Source organism: Ovis canadensis, chromosome 6 (genome assembly GCF_042477335.2).
Source record: "Ovis canadensis isolate MfBH-ARS-UI-01 breed Bighorn chromosome 6, ARS-UI_OviCan_v2, whole genome shotgun sequence".
Classification (NCBI taxonomy): domain Eukaryota; kingdom Metazoa; phylum Chordata; class Mammalia; order Artiodactyla; family Bovidae; genus Ovis; species Ovis canadensis.
The window spans coordinates 110034200-110053131 of NC_091250.1; the positions used below are offsets into that span (position 1 = coordinate 110034200).

At 39.4% G+C, this 18932-nt stretch overlaps 2 non-coding genes across 2 annotated transcripts; one reads left to right on the top strand and one right to left on the bottom strand.

Annotated features, from left to right (window-relative positions):
• Positions 1-513: 513 nt before the first annotated feature.
• On the bottom strand, positions 514-587 carry TRNAE-UUC (transfer RNA glutamic acid (anticodon UUC)). Its single transcript has one exon. It is a non-coding gene; the product is annotated as a tRNA-Glu (tRNA).
• A 1513-nt stretch (positions 588-2100) lies between these two features.
• LOC138443045 (U6 spliceosomal RNA) lies at positions 2101-2207 on the top strand. Its single transcript, XR_011257971.1, has one exon. It is a non-coding gene; the product is annotated as a U6 spliceosomal RNA (small nuclear RNA).
• Positions 2208-18932: the final 16725 nt, after the last annotated feature.

The window sequence follows — 18932 nt, forward strand, 5'->3', positions numbered from 1 at the left end:
ACAGCAGCACTGTTCACAGACGCCAAGACACGGAAGCAACCCAAATGTCCACTGACGAACGGATAAAGAAGATACCGTATATACAATATATACAATGGAATACTATTTGGCCATAAAACAGAGGGAAATAATGCCATTTGCAGCAGGCTACAGCCCATGGGGTTGCAAAAAGTCAGACACAACTGGGCACACACATGATTATTCTACCATTATTTATCCATTCTTCTATTGATGGACTTCTGGATTGTTTCCAGCTTTTGAAAGTGAAAGTCGCTCAGTCGTGTCCGACTGTGCGACCCCACGGACTATACAGTCCATGGAATTCTCTAGGGCAGAATACTGGAGTGGGTAGCCTTTCCCTTCTCCAGGGCATCTTCCCAATCCAAGGACTGAACCCAGGTCTCCCACGTTGCAGGCAGATTCTTTACCAGCTGAGCCACCAGGGAAGCCCATTGTCACAATAGTTGCACAATTCTTTTTCTTGGCCATGTTTCGAAGCTTGTGGCATCTTATTTTCCTGACCAGGAATTGAACCCAGATCCTTGGCAGTGAAAGTACCAAGTCCTAACCACTGGACCACCAGAGAATTCCCTTCCAGCTTTTAGTTCTTATGAATAAAACTGCTATGAATATTATTTTTCATGTCTTTTTTAAAAAGTGCTCTTATTTTTCTTGGGTGTATACTTAAGAGTGGGATTGCTGGTTCGTAGAGTTGATACATATTTAGAGTTGATAGATATTGCCAAACTGTTTTCTAAAATGGTTACGTCAGCTTACACTCCCACTAGCAATGCAGGAGAATTCCAGTTGCTCCACATCCTTGCAAACCCTTTGTCATTCAGGTAGGTGTGTAGTGGTATCTTATTGTGATTTTAATTTGCATCTCCCTGTTAGCTAAGAATGTCAACTGACTTTTCACATCCTTGTTAGCCATTTGGATATCTTTTTTGCAAAGTGCCTTTTAAAATCTTCCACTTATGTTTTTTAATTAGGTGGTTTGTCTTTTTCTGGTTGAATTATAGAAGCTCTTAACACATACTTATTAGGATTCCTTTATCAAATGCATGTAATTTGAGAATAAATTCTCAGAGCCTGTCTTCTCTTTTCACTGTCTTAATGGTGTCTTCTAACACCAAGTCCTTTTCAGGAATTAGGCAATAAATATATTTTATATGACACAAAAAAGGGATAGAGCTTATCTTATTAGGTTATCAACATGTACAGTGTAATATAATTTATGTCAATAACACCAAATTAAATCTATTTCAAATAGCCATTTTACTCACTCAAACATACACTTCAGTATTCGTCCCAATTTAATTATGTGCAAGGAAACACACTCGCCAGAGATACTTCTTGCCCTCAAGGAACTCCATGAGACCGACAGGAGAAAAGTTGCAATAATGTAATGAAAGAAATGAGAATAGATACGTGTACATTTCCATGAGATCAGGCTGGAGTGAATGAATGACCTACTAGGGAGATCAGTAGGAAGAACTTTAAATCAGTATCACCCAGGGACATTGCCCAGACCCTTTAATGAAATGGAAGGAGGCAAACTTTCCAGAAGGGGCATGGAAGGCATGGAGGGGTCAAGTGTAAATATTCTGCTCTCTGTCAAGCACTGATTTATAATATGTGGTTTTCAGACCATCTGTATCAGATTGACCTGTAGTACTTGTGAAAATTGCAGGTGACTTACTATCTTTTCTCCTAGAACTTTGTAACTCAAATCTTCAGATGTAGGGCTTTATAACCTGCATTTTAAACATACTTCTTTAGTGGTTATGGTCTTTTTTACACCCCTGTGTTTGAAAACCACTGATGGAGGGGAACCAATAGGATACAAGAAATCGTGCCTAGTACCAGTTAGGAGGAGCCTTTCCTGGAATTTCATGCTAAAGAGTTTGGATTAAACCGAGTGGACCATACAAGGACATTAAAGGGGTTTTTAAAGAGAAGAAATTTTAAAAATCAAGTTGAATGATCTTGATAAACTTACTTCTTTTTACTTCAAGAAGTAGAAAATCATCATCAAGGAGATCTGTATGATCTTTCTGATAGTATTTGAATCATGCCTTGATTAAAAGTCAAAGGAGAGTGCTCGCTTCGGCAGCACATATACTAAAATTGGAACGATACAGAGAAGATTAGCATGGCCCCTGTGCAAGGATGACACGCAAATTCATGAAGCATTCCATATTTTTTAAAAGCTTCTGCGCAACAAAGGAAAATATAAGCAAGGTGAAAAGACAGCCTTCCGAATGGGAGAAAATAATAGCAAATGAAGCAACTGACAAACAACTAATCTCAAAAATATACAAGCAACTTATGCAGCTCAATTCCAGAAAAATAAACGACCCAATCAAAAAATGGGCCAGAGAACTAAATAGACATTTCTCCAAAGAAGACATACGGATGGCTAACAAACATATGAAAAGATGCTCAACATCACTCATCATCAAAGAAATGCAAATCAAAACCACAATGAGGTACCACTTCACACCAGTCAGAATGTCTGCAATCCAAAAGTCTGCAAGCAATAAATGCTGGAGAGGGTGTGGAGAAAAGGGAACCCTCCTACACTGTTGGTGGGAATGCAAACTAGTACAGCCACTATGGAGAACAGTGTGGAGATTCCTTAAAAAACTGCAAATAGAACTGCCTTATGACCCAGCAATCCCACCGCTGGGCATACACACCGAGGAAACCAGAATTGAAAGAGACACGTGTACCCCAATGTTCATCGCAGCACTGTTTATAATAGCCAGGACATGGAAACAACCTAGATGTCCATCAGCAGATGAATGGATAGGAAAGCTGTGGTACATATACACAATGGAGTATTACTCAGCCGTTAAAAAGAATACATTTGAATCTGTTCTAATGAGGTGGATGAAACTGGAGCCGATTATACAGAGTGAAGTAAGCCAGAAAGAAAAACACCAATACAGTATACTAACACATATATATGGAATTTAGAAAGATGGCAATGATGACCCTGTATGCAATACAGCAAAAGAGACACAGATGTGTATAGCGGACTTTTGGACTCTGAGGGAGAGGGAGAGGGTGGAATGATTTGGGAGAATGGCATTGAAACATGTATACTATCATGTAAGAAACAAATCGCCAGTCTATGTTCAATGCAGGATACAGCATGCTTGGGGCTGGTGCACAGGGATAACCCAGAGAGATGTTATGGGGAGGGAGGTCGGGGTGGGGGGTGTGGTTCATGTTTGCGAACGCATGTACACCCATGGTGGATTCATGTCAATGTATGGCAAAACCAATACAGTATTGTAAAGTAAAACAAAGTAAAAATAAAAATTTAAAAATAAAAAAAATAGAAGTCAAAGGAGAAAGTCACTTTCGTATTTCTCATTCTTGATCAGGGATAATCAAACTTATTCTATAATGGGCCAGACAGTAAACACTTCATGCTTTGCAGGCTATACATTCTCTGTTATACCTACTGAACCATGCTCTAAACATGAATGTAACCAACCAGTCATAGAAAATAAATATAAATGAATGGGCGTGACTGAGTTCCCACAAAACATCCTTTACAAAATCAGGCAAGCCAGAATTGGCCCATGGGAATTAGTAGTTTGTTTTCTTCAGTTCTATAGCTTCACTTAGTTTAGTTAAAGGCTTAACTTCAAGTTTAACTCACAGCTATCTTCTCCCCTAAAATGATATGCAGCATCTGCCATTTTAGGTAAATATAAATCTGAAAGAAATTATGAAGAGAAAAATTAGTAAAAGCTAGATTGTCATGTATTTTTAGAAGAAAATGCCCAATCAGATGAAAATGTAATGAGAAATAAAGGTGAAAAGCACTGTTTAGTATACAAATTTTAAAAATTGAGACTTTACCACCAAATATAATGCAAGAAAGTTGATCCAAAAATTAAAAAAAAAGACCAGCTACAAAACAGCTTTAAAGAATATACGTAGGACATTTGGGGAAGTTTGAATATGAGCTACATATTATGCGCATGCGCAGTCATGTCTGACTCTTTGCAACCCCATGGACTGTAGCCTGCCAGGCTCCTCTGTCCATGGAATTTTCTAGGCAAGAGTGAGTTTCCATCTCCTCCTCCAGGGAATCTTCCTGACCCAGGAATTGAACCTGGGTCTCTGGCACTGCAGGCAGATTCTTCTCCACTGCGCCCCCTGGAAGCCCATGATCTACATATTAGATGATAGTAAATCAATGTTACATTTCTTAGATGAGATTATGATAGTGCATAAATGTAGAGAACGTCTACATTTGTTCTTGGAGATACGGGCCTATGTTTAGGGATTAAAGTGTTGTGAAAACTGGTTCAACAAAACAGAGAGAAAAGGACAAAATCTCATCAAACCACAGCTGAGGTTAGGGCATATAAATTTCACTGTACTATTTCTGCAACTTTTCTGGGGCTTTGACTTTCTCAAACAAAATAAAATTAGGAGAACCAAATATTGCAGAGCTGAATATACAGTAGGCTCTGTTCTCCTTTGAAAATGTGGAAGAGGCTGGTCTACGTCACAAAAGTTAATTCCATATTGGGATTCTATCCTAAGGTAGTGGAATGCCAATAGACGCATTCATTTTTAGGCCCCCGAGTTGTCATTTATAACTTTTGGCTCCGCCTTGCCACATTCCCACCCCAGCCCATCAGCCTTTGTTTTCTGTTTTTCTTCCCCCAAGTTGCCTGAAGGAGGGGCGGGGAAAAAACTTGCATTCCACAAGAGTGTATGAGATGCGTAGAACTGTGGCCGGAGCACTGCCCCAGGTCCTTTCTGGCAAGGGTGTCCCAAGGTGTGGCCCTGACTCTGTCATTGCTGAGATTTTGAGTCTCTCCTGTGTGGAGTGTGGGAAGGATCGGGGTGGGGTGATGGAGAGCTGCCGAAGGGGACAGAGTCATCTGTTTACATAGTTCTCCCCTGTCTCCGGTTTTGGGTCCTGGCCTCTTTCATCTCGCTCTTCTTGATGGCACAGCCCCAGCTCCTCTGGGGGTCATTTCCGGAGCGGAACCCTTGCTGTCACTGGGCCTTTCTGTTCCCTTCCCCTTCCCCTCGGCAGTTACAGAACCTCCTGCTTGAAAATTGCTCCAAGGGGGACAGGGAGGTTGGCAGTTACAAATAACAAAACCTTACAAAACATAGCAGGCTGCAGTATAAATTTATCCTGAAAAAAAAAATTATATATATATATATATATATATATATATACACAACATGAAAGGGAAGACAAGTTAAGTGCTGTTTAAAAAGAATAGAGCTAACAATAGCAACCGCAAAAACATAGTGCATTTGAAAAAGCAGGAACTTTACTGTTAGGTAGTGAAGTGAAAGCCGCTCAGTCGAGTCGGGCTCTTTGTGACCCCATAGACTTTACAGTCCATGAAATGCTCCAGGGCAGAATACTGGAGTGGGTAGCCTTTTCCTCCTCCAGGGGATCTTCCCAATCCAGCGACTGAACCCAGGTCTCCCACATTGCAGGCAGATCCTTTACCAACTGAGCCACCAGGGAAGCCTTCACTCTTAGGTAGACCTGCGCTTGAATCTCTGTGATGCCACTAACTGGCAAGATAATCTTGGAAGAATTACTTAACTTCTCTGCACCCCAATTTCCTTACCTCTAAAATGGAACAAATAGAACCTACTTCTTGTCAGGATAAACAGCAACAATGCAATTTTTCTTCCTGGCTGAGAAGCTTCTAGACATGGGAACATTAGTGAAGTGAAGTCGCTCAGTCGTGTCTGACTCTTTGCGACCCCATAGACTATAGCCTACCAGGCTCCTCTGTCCATGAGATTTTCCAGGCAATATTACTGGAGTGGATTGCCATTTCCTTCTCCTGGGTCTCCCACATTGTAGACAGACGCTTCACCATCTGAGCCACCAGGGAAGTCCAATGTGAACACTGGTCTAGTATAATTGCTGGTTTGGCCTTAAAGTGATTCTTTATTCCACAAGGATGAGTGAATTCACAATCCAAGCTGGGAGAAAGGGGGCAATTGGATGTGTTTCCCCAGGGTAAAATGGGAAGCCCTTCTTTGAAGTCTTTTACATTCAAATACATTCAGATATTCAAATACATTCAGGTATTATCAGGGTTTCTCAAAACTGTAATATGAAGAGAGGAATCACCTGGGGCTCATGTTAACATTCAGATTTTTATTCCTAAATCTGGAGTGGGGCTGGAGTTCTGAACTTTCATCAGGCCCCCAGGAATGCTGCTGCTGTATTTCTCCAAACCACACTATGCTGAGAAGACCCCCAGAGTCTTCTCTGGAAGACTGAGGAAGCAGAGATCTCCCAGACTGGGAACTCCTAGGCCTTCTGCTGCTGCCGTTTATGTAGCCACTCCGTCGTGTATGACTGTTTGCTTCCCTATGGACTGTAGCCTGCCAGGCTCCTCCTTCCATAGGATTCTCCAGGCAACCATTTCCTTCTCCAGGGCATCTTCCCAACCCAAGGATCGAACCTATGTCTTCTGAGTCTCCTGCATTCTGAGTCTCCTGCACTGACAGGTGGATTCTTTACACCGAGCCACCTGGTAAGTCCTCCTAGGACTTCTAGCCTTCGTCTAATTCATCTTTATTCTAATTCTTGTTTCCGGGCAGACATTCATTTTAATGCTTTTTAAAAAAGTTTTCTTTCTCTTAAATGCGATGTTCCTTTCACCATGTTCTAATGAAGTAAAGCTCTTTTGCAAAAGGAACTAAGACAACATTGATTGTTAGCTGCCCATTGAAGCCTCACTACGGAATTAAATAAACCATGAGTTTCTCCATGAGCATGAAGGAATGAGTTTTGCTGTGGAAAGATGGGAATGAGAAAGGAAGCTTGGTGAACAAGTCCCCATGTGTCACCCTGACCCCCTGGGTCCCAAGGGTGGGCAGGAGATCTACAGTCTCTTGCAATTGTGAAAGAGAAAAAAAAGGGAAAAGCAAAACATCTGAGACATGAATCCTTGAACTTGTGCTTTCAGGCTTCTTTCTTCACTTCTCTCTCCAGCCTACAAGTCAGTGCATGCACAGCCCTCCCTCCTGCGGAGCGACTGGGGGCCCAGGACTTGCCCAGCAGGTTCTGACCCATTCAAGCCCTCCCTTTGTGAGTCCTGGTAGCTCACAGGTCCCAGAGCTTTTTAAACGGCTAGACTTAACATATGTTTTAATGTCAGGGAGTTGTTAATGTAGGAAAGAGTTGGCTAAATTTCTCATCTACAATCACCGAAAGCATTTTGAGGGTTTTATTTTATTTTTTTAAATCAACCAAAGCAACAAATACTTATAGAGAGTCCATTAAAAGCTAAGAATTAGGTTAAGGACTGTGGAAAATCAAGTTTAATGAGACACTCCACTGCCTTAAGGAGTTTTCATTTTATTAAAGGAGATAGACAAACACATTTTAAAAGCCACAAGACATGAATAAATGCTGTAACGCTGAAATGAGAAAGAAGGTACAACTAATCAAGAGATTGGAATGATGGAGTTTAGTAAAGGAGAGTCTGTTTTTGCCTAGTGAGTGCCACAGGGCTTGTTATATAAATGCATAAATAGTCAGAATAAATGAACTGATGAGTATGAATGAGTCGATGCACGCAGAACAAAACCTTAATTTCTTAGAAAACTCAATCTATTTTTTTCCTGTTTTTTTTTTCCTTTTTCTGAACTATTATCTGGTAGCCTCACCCCCACACACAGCCCACGCACTGCTCTCTATCCTTTCCCGTGACAGCAGTTAGGCTTAGAGTGCAAATCACCCCTCACATGGCCTTCAGAGTCGCGGGATTAAGGGGGTGGGGTGGGGGGAGGCTGCTTGTATTTTGGTAGCTGTATGCACCAGCTAGAAACAGCTGTTGCCAGTTTTCTCACTGAAGGAAACAGGAGGAGGAAGAAACAGGAGACAGCATGGGGAAGGTGCAATCAAGCAAAGGACTAACCCTTTCTGGAAGGATAGTTACCCAGCAACCTGCCAGTGACCGGTCATGCCCCGGAATCCCATGCAGCTGAATGAGGCCAAAGGCCACTGCCCTGTTCAAGTGGGAAGGTGCCTGACTATAGATTCTGCTCAACTGTTCCTCATTTTAATATCTTCAACAGCAGAGTTATATTCTGGGTATGAAAAACTGGGAAACTAACACTGTGCAGAGTCTATAGAACTCTATTCCAACGCTTAAACATTGCTCTATTCAATTAGCATTTATGGAGTGCCTTTTCAGTGCCCACTCCCAAAACCTGTTGATTGTCTTCTATTGTGACACTGTGTGTGATCAGGAACAGTCTTTGATGAAAATTTGTGAAGGACTTTGAAATGGACAAATTAAAAAAGAAAATGATTTAGATTTGTAGATGTCCTTTTAGTGGAATATGAGGTGTTGTTTTGTAAACCCACCTTTCAGGATTTATCTCATTCTGTAGGGTCTATGCCTTTCATTGCCTTTGAGCTATTTCACAACTCTGTAAGTTGTAGCAATTGATAGTGATGGCAACAATTCCTGTTCATAGAAATGCAGTTTCGTCAAGGTGAATGTGCAATGTGTTCCACCATATGGAAGAGGCCGGTTTTGCTTCTATTGGTAAATTTATTTCAGTGCCCTTTAAGGCCTGTGTATGGATCTGTTCTTTGAAATCTCCTTTGAACTGGTTTTTGCATTTTACTGTTTCCTCATTAACTGAGTTAAAGAAAGTATTTGATACATACACATTTTATTTATATGAAAGCCATGATACTATTTTTTAAAATTATCCTTTACTGTAGGAAAAACAAGATAATAAGATATCAGACATTTATACCTTAATGGCAATGGAGAAAATAGATCAAATCAGTTCATTTCAGTTCAGTCGCTCAGTCGTGTCTGACTCCTTGTGACCCCATGAATTGCAGCACGCCAGGCCTCCCTGTCTATCACCAACTCCCGGAGTTCACTCAGACTCACGGCCATCGAGCCCGTGATGCCATCCAGCCATCTCATCCTCGGTCGTCCCCTTCTCTTCTTGCCTCCAATCCCTCCCAGCATCAGAGTCTTTTCCAATGAGTCAACTCTTCGCATGAGGTGGCCAAAGTACTAGAGTTTCAGCTTTAGCATCATTCTTTCCAAAGAAATCCCAGGGCTGATCTCCTTCAGAATGGACTGGTTGGATCTCCTTGCAGTCCAAGGGACTCTCAAGAGTCTTCTCCAACACCACAGTTCAAAAGCATCAATTCTTCGGCACTCAGCTTTCTTCACAGTCCAACTCTCACATCCATACATGACCACTGGAAAAACCATAGCCTTGACTAGACAGACCTTTGATGGCAAAGTAATGTCTCTGCTTTTGAATATGCTATCTAGGTTGGTCATAACTTTCCTTCAAAGGAGTAAGCGTCTTTTAATTTCATGGCTGCAGTCACCATCTGCAGTGATTTTGGAATGCCAAAAAATAAAGTCTGACACTGTTTCCACTGTTTCCCCATCTATTTCCGATGAAGTGATGGAAGCTTGTAATTATGAAAACATTTTGTATACAAAATAAGTGTTAAAATTGTATCCACTGGAGCTGATAACTATAAATATAACATGACCAAGCCTGGTAGTTCTAAGACAGAGGACAATTTGGCACCTTTTTTTTTCCCTCAGTGATTATCAGTGCAGTACCATTGGTGTAGAGGAGGAAAAATTTTCCTCTACCATCTTATTGTAAGTGCCTATGGCCTGCAAATTAAGCTGGCAAAAGATAAATTGACAGGAGAAAGTGTTTATTGGGCATGGACGTGTTGTCACAGAATGAATAAGTGAAAACTAAAAGAAATGATTAGGCAAGCAGAAACAGACTTACAGGGGAAGAAAACAAACATGATTACCAAAGGTGAAAGGTGGGGCTGGGAAATAAATCAGGAGTTTGAGACTGACATGTACATACTGCTATATATGAAATAATTAACAAGGACCTACTGTATATCACAGGGAACTCTACTCAGTATTCTGTAATAATCTAATGGGAAAAGAATTTGAAAAAGAATAGACATATGTAGATGTATTAATATAACTGAATCACTTTGCTATACACCTGAAACTAAGGCAATACTGTAAATCAGTTATCAGTTCAGTTCAGTCACTCAGTCATATCCAACTCTTTGTGATCCCATGGACTGCAGCATGCCAGGCTTCCCGGTCCATCACCAACTTCTGGAGCTTACCCAGACTCATGTCCTTTGAGTCAGTGATGCCATACAACCATCTCAACCTTTGTTGTACCCTTCTCCTTCCTCCTTCAATCTTTCCCAGCATCAGGGTCTTTTCAAATGAGTCAGTTCTTCGCATCAGGTGGCTAAAGTATCAGTCCTGAAGTATCAGCTTCAGCATCAGTCCTTCCAATGAATATTCAGGACTGCTTTCCTTTAGGATTGACTGGTTGGATCTCCTTGCGGTCCAAGGGTTTCTCAAAAGTCTTCTCCAACACCACAGTTCAAAAGCATCAATTCTGCGCTCAGCTTTCTTCATAGTGCAACTCTCACATCCATACATGACTACTGGAAAAACCATAGCCTTGACTAGATGGATCTTTGTTGGCAAATCGGTTATACTCCAATATAAAATAAAACTTTTAAAAAGAAAAAGAAATGGTTAGGCCTGCAAGGAAATTGTGGAGGACCTGTCAACAAAAAATAAAGGGGTGATAAGTTGTAGGAAGGTAAATATATGGGAAAAAATTACTAGAAGTTGAGGATTATTTTAGTAAGCTTTGTTTTATGCAGACTCATTTCCATTTTGACTTTTTATTTCCTGTGATAAGGGTTGTTTTCCTCCATATGGTCTTGGAGAGGGGAGAAAGCCATCTTCACAAAGGGAATTTAATGCCCTGCTTTAAGTCACAAACAGGGAGGGCAGAGACTTCCTGCTGTGTCAATTTCTTAACTGCCATCCACTCAAAATAATCCTTACACTGAAGTGACATAGTTTGAACTGGTCTATTCTGATCCCCTTCATTGACATCAATTCAACTGCTTTATTTATGCCCCCTCCCTGACATTGGTACAATATGTACCTTATTTCTCCTGATATAATCACTGAATTCCCTTTTAAAGCTTTCAGAGCCAGGTGTGGATTCCTGCATAGCTGATCTGCATTCCTTTATTTTCCCAACACATCTAGTTCCCAAGACTTCTTACCATTAGGGATCCATGAACGAGAATCTAGATTGGATCAAAACTGTTGCTTTAATCAAAATAATTGAAGTTATAACCAATTCAATCTCCAAGGGATTTGGAGAACATACAAAGGAAGAATGAAAAGACTGGCTTGAAACTCAACACTTGAAAAACTAAGATCATGACATCCAGTCCCATCACTTCATGGTAAATAGAAGGAGAAAAAGTGGAAACAATGACAGATTTTATTTTCCTGGGCTCCAAAATCACCGCAGATTGTGACTGCAGCCGTGAAATTTAAAGATGTTTGCTTCTTGGAAGAAAATTTCTGACAAACCTAGGCAGCATATTAAAAAGCAGAGACATCACTTTGCTGACAAAAGTCCATCCAGTAAAAGTTATGGTTTTTCCAGTAGTCATGTATAGATGTGAGAGTTGGACTATAAAGAAAGCTGAGCGCCAAAGAATTGATGCTTTTGAACTGTGGTGTTGGAGAAGACTCTTGAGAGTCTCTCGGACTGCAAGGAGAATCAAACTAGTCAATCCTAAAGGAAATCAGTCTTGAATATTCATTGGAAGGACTGATGCTGAAGCTCCAATACTTTGGCCACCTGATTCTGACTCATAAGAAAAGACCTTGATGCTGGGTAAGATTGAAGGCAAAAGGAAAAGGGAGCAGCAGAGGATGAAATGGTTTGATAGCATCACTGACTCAACAGACATGAATCTGAGCAAACTCCAAGGCACAGTGGAAGACAGAGGAGCCTGGCATGCTGCAGTCCATGAGGTTGCAAAATGTCAGACATGATTTTGCAACTGAACAACAACATAAGAACTGACTCTATTTCACTTTTGACGTGTATGCAGTGGTTCTAACATATATATGCTTTTCTATTGTTCTATCCTGCACCTTCATGTACTAATATGAAGTGACCTATGATATGTTAAATGAAAAAAAAAAAATGAAGTGCAGAACAGAGTATGTTACCTCATGTGTAAAAAAGGGAGGAAGGTCACAATCTGCATTAGAATTTGCTGGTGTAGAAAAGATGGGAGCAAAGTTGGGCATTGGGGAGGCAAGGGTAGAAGGGAGATTTTTAGATTGTACACTGGCTTATGCTTTTCTGCTTTTTGAATCTTGTGACTGTTTTCCTATTTTTTAACTAACCATTTTTCAAAAACCTAAACCATTTTTAAGTATAATGTAGGCTCATTAGGCTTTTCTTAAGTTCAAGTTTCAACATGTTAAAAAATAAATACTGAAATAAAATGTGAACTGTAAAATTATGAGTGCGTATATATTTGCATGTGCTCTACATGCTAGAATGTTCCAGCAAGACAGTCTGTGTGCTCCAAGCAGGTGACCCCTGGCATGCTGAGTACACAGCAGTATAGTATATACAGAATTATGCATAGCCTTTAACTTGCAAGCTAAACAGGTTTAAAGAATGAGAGAATTCATGTTAGAGAGAAAAAAAACTGCAAACATAAGACTAACACCTGACATTTTTTGCTGCTCCCCTTTCTAAATCTCCAAAAGAAAGAACTCAGTTTCCAGGGGACCTCTGGTAACATTTATACATGTTTAAGAGTCCTCAAGCGTTTTAGTTACAATTGGAGTTACAGTTAAACTATATTTTAACTATACAGTTAAACTATATTTAAACTATATTTTAAGATGTTTGGGAACTCCTCAAGACTTTGGTCTGCATTGGAAGTATACAAGTCATAATATTTACATGGGGATACATAAAAAGTCTTACAGAAAAGATACTTCCCACTTTGAAATATTACTAAAAACTTCAATTCACACGTTAGCACCAGTAAAGGAAAAACCTAGGCTCAGTTGCTCAGTCATGTTTGACTTTTTGCAACCCCATGGACTGGCTCCTCTGTCCATGGGATTCTCCAGGCAAGAATACTTGAGTGGGTTGCCATTTCCATCTTGACCCAGGGATCAAACCCGTGTCTTCTGAATAGGCAGGTGGATTCTTTACCACTGAGCCACTGGTAAGTTCATGATTCTATTAACTCTAGGGACACTCTTCAGACTCACGTTAATCCAAATAAAAGCAATACAAACAGAACATAAATATCAGAAAGTCTGGCAAATTTTTAAATTTTTCCTAAGATGACCACTCTAATGCTATGTTAAAAACAAAAAATGCCTCAAAACTTTGACTTTGCTACATTTGGAGGGAGCCGTGCTCTGTTTTGTGAGAGCCTTCAGCCTGGGCTTAGTTTGTCTGCTGCGAAATCCAACCATAGGTTTGCTCTACATTGTAGCAACCAAAAACGTGCTTGATAGATGTTAAAAAGTAAAGGCATGTGCAAGCAGCTGAGTTTGACTCCCAGCTCCAATATTTACCAATTGCACAATCTGGGGCAAGTCAGTTGGTTTCTTTAAATCTCTACTTTCTCATCTTTCAAAATGTTCAAAATAATACCCACCTCTCAGGCATCTGCTTGCTGTTCACCAAGCCTCACTCTGAGCACTTTACAAATAAGTCATTTAATCATCAAAATGACTAGGAATTATGTACTCATGTCAAACCTGAGAGGGCTGAAGGACTTTGAATAATTCCCCAAAGTCACAGAGCTGGCAAGTGGCTGAAACAGAATTTATACGCAAGCAACCTAGATCCAGAATTTAAGCTTTTCACCACCACAGAATACTGATAATGCTTCTGATGTTCAAGTATCACTTATCACACAGCTTGGATGTGCTGACAGAGACTAAGGTAATAGTGGGTTATATCAAAGAGAATTTCTTTCTCAACCCACAATCTACGTACTAGCATTTATATCAAGGACCCAAGCTTCTTCTTTATTTGTTTTCTGCTATCTTGATGAAATTGCTGTCAACCATCTAGTTCAGGATGGCTCATCGTTAGACATACATTCCATTTGGTCAGAGGGCTGAAGAGCAGAGGCAGATATGTGTCCTCTCTGTAACAGTATCCCTCTGAACTCACACATCTTACCTTAGCATACTTTCCATACTTAGCATACGGTCATCTAGATAACTTTCATAGAAAAGAGGCTGCTGCTGCTGCTGCTGCTAAGTCACTTTAGTCGTGTCTGACTATGTGTGACCCCATAGATGGCAGCCCACCAGGCTCCCTCATCCCTGGGATTCTCCAGGCAAGAACACTGGAGTGGGTTGCCGCTTCCTTCTCCAATGCATGAAAGTGAAAAGTGAAAGTGAATTCACTCAGTCGCGTCCGACTCTTAGCGACCCCATGGACTGCAGCCTACCATGCTCCTCCGTCCATGGGATTTTCCAGGCAAGAGTACTGGAGTGGGGTGCCATTGCCTTCTCCGAGAAAAGAGGCTACAAACATTTAAATCAAGCAAAATGTTTAAAACTTAGAGAATCTGGGTAAAAGGTGTTCAGGTGTTTTCTATACCATTCTTTGTATAACTTTAATATTTTATTTATTTTTTATGTAGTATAGTTGCTTTACAGTATTGTATTAGTTTCTGCTTGCAATTTTTTCCATAAGTTCAGTTAAAAAAATTTTTTTAAGTCTATTTATGACAAGGGAAAAAAACATATCTACTACTTAGTCAGAATTTAAATTCCAGACCCTATGCTAAGTACCTGTGGCAAAAACCTGCAGTTTTCCCAATATCGACTCTTCTTTTCGTCTGAAAAGTAATATAACCCTGATCTGCACAGGAGATTAGAGTGTGGAGCCAAATCCCGCCACCTGTTTTATTTAAATGAAGTCTGTGGGAACAGAACTATTTGTTTATATATACATATATAAATATTTATAATATAATATATTATCATATATATGGAAGGTATTCCCTGGTGGCTCAGACAGTAAAGAATTTGCCCACAATATGGGAGACCTGGGTTCAATACCTGGGTTGGAAAGATCCCCTGGAGAAGGAAATGGCAACCCACTCCAGTATTCTTGCCTGGAGAATCCCATGGACAAAGGAACCTGGCAGGCTACAGTCCACGGGGTCACAGAAAGTCAGACACAACTGAGCAACACACACACGTGTGTATGAAATATATATTAGTATATGTATTTATGGCTGCTTTTGTGCTACAATGACAAGTAACCTGATCCACGAGACAGAAAATATTTGCTCTCAGGCCTTTTACCGAAAGAGTTGCTGACTCTCATAGTTATCACATATGAGATTTCCACATGTAGCTAGGTCTGTTTCTGGACTTTTCACTCTATTTCATTGGTCTGTTTGATTATGTATGTGCCAGTATCACATGGTTTTAATTACAGAGGCCTTGCTGTATATTTCAATAACAGGCGTGCGAGTCCCTCCATGTAGCTCTTTCTTTTGCCATGTTTTCCTAAATATTCCAGAATGTTTATTTTTCCATATGAACTTTAATTCAAGTCAACTTGTCTAGCACCAGAAAAAAAGTGCTGGTGTTTTTATTGGGATAACATTAAAATTCCAGATTAGGTACAAAACTGATATTTTGAGACGAGGCTAAGAGACTTTCTCCATTTGTTTTAATCTTCTTTTGTGTCTTTCAGGAATGTTTTATGGCCTTCTTTGTATGCATACTCAATGTGCTTTGTAAAGTCTAATGTAAACATTTTCTATTTTGGGGGTGCCTCTGCAAATAAGCATTAAGAAATTTGAGGTTTAAGAAATTTAAATGTTACGTATTAACTTTAAATCCTGCTACTTTTCTAAATAACTTTATTGTTATCTAAGTTTTACAATTAATTATCTAGGGCAGTACTCTCCCATTGAAATATAATGTAGTCACACACATAATTTTAAATTTTCTAGTAGTTAAAAATTGTTAAAAGAAACAGGTGAAATAAATGTTAACAATATCTTGTATTTAACTCAAGGTATCAAAAGTATTATTTCAATATATAAATCAATAGAAAAGGAAAATATTTTTAAAAATTGTATATAGGATATAGATTTTCAAAATCCAATCTGTATTTTATTTATATACAGAATATTTCAATATGAATCTTAAGCTTTTATCAGAAATATTTTGTGAGTTTAGATTTCATAACTTTTGCAGTTGGAAGAGTATATTCACATATCCAAATTATTTCAAACATACTTAAAACTTTTCTTGCCACTGAAGTAGTGCCAAAAAATCATTTTCTTTTAATATTTGTGTCCTCACTGGCAAAACTTGTTCTTTCTTAGAAAAACTGATGTGAACTTTATAGCCAAAGCATCTATCAGTGAATAAATTCACTGATTCTTGTGTCAACTCGGTATTACTAACATCAAATTTTAAAAGATATTTCATAAATTGAAATTCAGCCTTGAAGTAAGGAATTAAAATCTCCCCCGGGGGACTCTCACTCAGTGGGGATAAGAATCTGGATAACTACTCCAGCACATCATTGTTCACATGGACATTTCTGTGGGCTTTGTGGATTACATGATGTATCCTATTAACAGGTTTTCCTGCTTCCTCAGCTCATCCCCTCCTGTGCTTCACTCGGGCTCCCTAGGATCATCTCCTCCAAAAACAGCCTGCGCCTGAGTCCTTATCTCATACTTTGTTTTTCCAAAAGGAATTCAAGAAAAGACAGAGATCTACCAAGTTTGGAGCATAGGCATGAGTAAAACGTGGAATGTTTGTAGAAAAACAAATTAGAACTATCTGATAAGTCCTCAAAATATTATTCTAGATTTTGATTAGAAAGTAAGATCTAGATGTATAAAAGTATGATTTAAATTTGTTATTAAATTAAGAAAGGAGAAAGGCAATGTTAAAAACTATAGTCTGTTCTGTGGCTATATAAGAGAATATTTATTTTTAGGCACATAGAGCTTATTCTTAAAAGTTCAGAAAAATATGTATATCATTTGTATATGTATGCAAATGCATACATATAAAAATGGCATGCATATATGCATATACATACATATACAAATGATACATGTAGGTTTCTAAACTTTTAAGGATAAATTGAAGAAAAGAGAGGGAAAGAGAGAGAGAGAATCTGGGTAAAGAGTATATGGGTGTTCCTCATACTCTTTATGGAGATTTTCTGTAATAAAATTATTTTCATATAAAAAGGTCCAAAAAGTCTATTATCAGCTGTCTCCTGGTGGCTCAGTGGTAAAGAATTTGCCTACCAGTGCAGGAGACACGGGTTTGATCCATGATCTGGGAAGATCCCACATGCTGAAGAGCAACTAAGCCTGTGTGTCACAACAATTGAGCCTGAGCTCTGGAGCCCAGGAGACACAACTGCAGCCCACGCGCCCTAGAGCCTGCGCACTGCAGCAAGAGAAGCCCTGCAATGCGAAACCTGCTCACTGCAGCTAGAGGAAAGCCCGAGGTGAAGACCCCGCACAGCCAAAAATGAATAAATAAATGAAATCATTAAAAAAATTTATCATAGAGTTTCTTTCAAAAACAGCAAACGAGTCATATAGCTTCAGGGTGAAAACACTGACAAGCTAATACTATCCAAGACTCCACATTTAGGTTCACTAAGAAAAAAGAGGAAATATTCACTCGGAAGTGATTATAAACAGCCACACTTTCCCCCACTTGAAAACAAAAGGTAGTGTTGGCTATTGCCTTTAAAAACGTGGCTGGCCCTTTCCTTACCCTGATGACCTGATTTACAGAGGTGCTGAGGAAATTCATTAGAAAAACGGTAAAACAGCTGAGATTTTGGATTCAAAGGTCATGTGCTGACGTAATTTCTTTTCTGAATTTCTTGGAAATTTTGGTCAGGAAATCTCTTGCTGAGTTAGTAAGTAGACACAATACAGATAAGATGGGGGAAAGGTCTGTGAATGAACACTGGCCAGCAACTCACAACTGTCATCCATTCTAACTGCTCATTCACAGTTTTCCACAGTCTTTAATCGTACCTGACAAGTCATCATCTGGTCTATGCTTAAATAAGTTCATTATACATGAAACAGCACTATTAATCTGTCTCCTTGTATTAACAATGATGTTCATGGCATTAATTTTAATAGAAATGTAAAAATTAGGAAGATTTTAATATCAGTCGGTAGAAAAACTCATAATTCATTGAAATTATGATTATGATTAAAAAGGGGAAGTTGGATTTATTTATATATACTTATTTGGAAGAAAAATGTTTCTAAATTATCATTAAGCAAAAAAAAAGATTGTAAATTAGTTTACTTAATATTGCTCTGATTTTTGTACAAAAAACTGTAAACTTGATCCCCACCTGTCCCACAAAACAATCTAGAAGAATAAATTCCAAACAACTCCAAACCATTAACAGTGCTTTCCTGCAGGGAGGGTGGTGGAAACAACTTATTCCTACTTCTTGTGTTTCTTTGTGGGGAGAGTTTCCCTTACGCTTCTGACCTCTTGATGCTTATTCCTTGTTCCACTCCTTGGAGGTGTGTGGACGATATGGTGAGATATGTTTATTCTCTCCAACTTTTATTTCCAGGAAACGAATAGGTATTAGAGAACTACCATTCCTGGGTGAAGGGGTAGATTGGTAGGTTTGAAGAAATGAACAAGTGTGACTCAGTCACACTGTCTCTTCCCCTCTGGAAGCAGACTTCGGCAGAAACCATCCTTCATTTCAGGCTGTAAGTTACGGGAGGTAGATCCTCTGAGGAGAGGAGGCTGTGGATGTGAAGTGTTCCCCATGACCCTAGGGTAAGTGCTACCCTAGGGTTTGGTATTAGCAAGCCCGCAGCTATCTCCCACCTAGACTATAGCTTCTCCAATGGATCTAACAATCACAAAGCTGATGTGCTATCTGCCTGATTCCTTATTTCTCACTGGTTCTGAATTTGGATGAGTAACAAGTGTCATTTATTAGAG